This window comes from Abrus precatorius, unplaced genomic scaffold (genome assembly GCF_003935025.1).
Source record: "Abrus precatorius isolate BTA unplaced genomic scaffold, Abrus_2018 Scaffold6, whole genome shotgun sequence".
Taxonomy (NCBI): Eukaryota; Viridiplantae; Streptophyta; class Magnoliopsida; order Fabales; family Fabaceae; genus Abrus; species Abrus precatorius.
In genome coordinates, this window is record NW_020874406.1 from 87,045 (window position 1) to 89,110 (window position 2,066).

The 2,066-nt window shown below is 37.5% G+C and overlaps 1 non-coding gene across 1 annotated transcript; it reads left to right on the plus strand.

Annotated features, from left to right (window-relative positions):
• The first annotated feature begins 1,401 nt into the window (after positions 1-1,401).
• On the plus strand, positions 1,402-1,508 carry LOC113870572. The gene has a single exon (XR_003505593.1). It is a non-coding gene; the product is annotated as a small nucleolar RNA R71 (small nucleolar RNA).
• The last annotated feature ends 558 nt before the right edge of the window (positions 1,509-2,066 follow it).

A 2,066-nucleotide genomic window follows, 5' to 3' on the forward strand; every position in this document is an offset into this window, starting at 1 on the left:
TTTCTGTAGAACAGCTAATGGCATCAGATTTATGCTTGCTCCCAAGTCACACAATGCTCTTCCCACAGTGCAGTTTCCTATTTCACAAGGAATGCTAAATGATCCAGGATCTTTCAGCTTTTGAGGAAGCTTTCTCTTGAGAATGGCACTGCACTCCTCTGTCAAAGGTACTGTTTTATCATACTCTAGCTTCCTTTTTCTGGAAAGTAGTTCTTTCATGAACTTTGCATATGAAGGCATTTGCTCCAAAGCTTCTGCAAAAGGAATGTTTATTTGTAATTTCTTAAGGACATTCATAAACCTTTCAAATTGTTCCTCTTGTTTAGGATTCTGAACTCTCTGAGGATAGGGCAGCCTCTTGTATTTTTCTGGGTCTATTGGCTTACAAGCTTCCTCAAAGAGTTGCTTTTTGGTTTTCCTTTCAGAATTCATGGGAACTTTTTCTTTTTCTTCTGAATGGTCTTTCTTCAATAGCTTAAAATTTCCTTGTTGCAGATCTTGTTCAATGTTTCTTTTTGCTGCATCATTCACTTTCTTTTCTGCTGGTTTAGGGCTTGCAACTACAGCTCCACTCTTTGTAGTTATGGCTTGACATTGCTCTTTAGGATTGATTACTGTATTGCTTGGAAATCTTCATTCATCCCTGCTGGATAGTTGTTCAGCTAATTGTCCAATCTGTGTCTCTAGTTTCTTCATGGAAGCTTCTTGGTTTTTGAAGCTTGTTTGAGTCACCTTCATGAATTGCAGCATAGTTTCTTCCATCTCAGTCAACCTCTCATTCATAGGTCTAGAAAATTTCTGATTTCCTTGAGGTTGAGTGGATGAGTTCCTCTGAAAATAAGGTTGTTGTGTTGCTGGACCTGCATTAGAAAAAGGCAAATTTGAATTAGAATTCTTTGCAGCAGAATATTGATTATTCCAATTAGAATACTGCTGAGTTCTATTATTCAAAAATTGAAATCCAGGGGGATATGATGGCTATTGTCTCTGAAAATTATTCATATAATTCACTTGCTCTTGTGGTTCACTTGTGGATGCCTCACATGCACCATTTGCATGGTTTCCTCCACAAAAATCACAACTTAGCTGACTGGTAGGCATACTCCCTGTTTGCAAATTGTTGATTTGTTGTGTTAAGGCAGCTAATTGTTCTGAAAACATTTGATTTTGTAGCTGATTTTGTGCAAGAAAAGTTTCCAGAACTTTAGCTTCATGACCAGAGTTTCTTCCTTGATTCCTTGAGTTTGAATTCTGATACATTGAAGATGCCATCATGTCAATAATCCTCTGAGCTTCTTCCAAGGACTTTGTATTTAATGAACCTCCAGCAGCAGCATCAACCATTGTTCTTGTTACTGCATTATCCCATTATAAAAAGTTTCCAATTGCATCCAATCTGGAATACAATGATGTGGACACCTTCTTAGCAATTCTTTGTATCTTTCCCAAGCTTCATACAATGATTCTCCATCTTGCTGAACAAAGGATGTAATTTCTCCTCTCAGTTTAGCAGCTTTGGATGGAGGGAAGTACTTGGTTAGAAACCTGTTCACAAGTTCTGTCCAAGTTGTAATGCTTCCTTGTGGTTGAGCTTGTAACCAGCATTTTGCTCTATCTCTCAAGGAAAAAGGAAATAGTCTCAGTCTGATGGCTTCTTCACTAACCCCATTTATTCTTATGGTGTCACACAGCTGTAAAAAATTTGAAATATGTAAGTTAGGATCATCAGAATTTCCACCAGAAAACTGATCTTGTTGGACTAAGTGTAACAAGGCAGGTTTAATCTCAAAATGGTTGGCTTGAATATTTGGCCTGATTATAGAAGAGTTAAAACCTTGCATGTTAGGAATTGCATAGTACCCTAATGTTCTAATTCTATTTTGTTCTGCCATCTCTATTTCTGAATTTAGTTGTCTCAAAGATGTAGGTGTTCTTTTCACTCTAGGATTACTCTGAGATTCTGGAGAATGGACAGCTTCTAACTCACTATCACTCCCTATGGCTTTTTCTGCTCTAGACTCTTTTCTCAATCTTCTTAAGGTTATGTCTATGTCAGGATCAAAGAC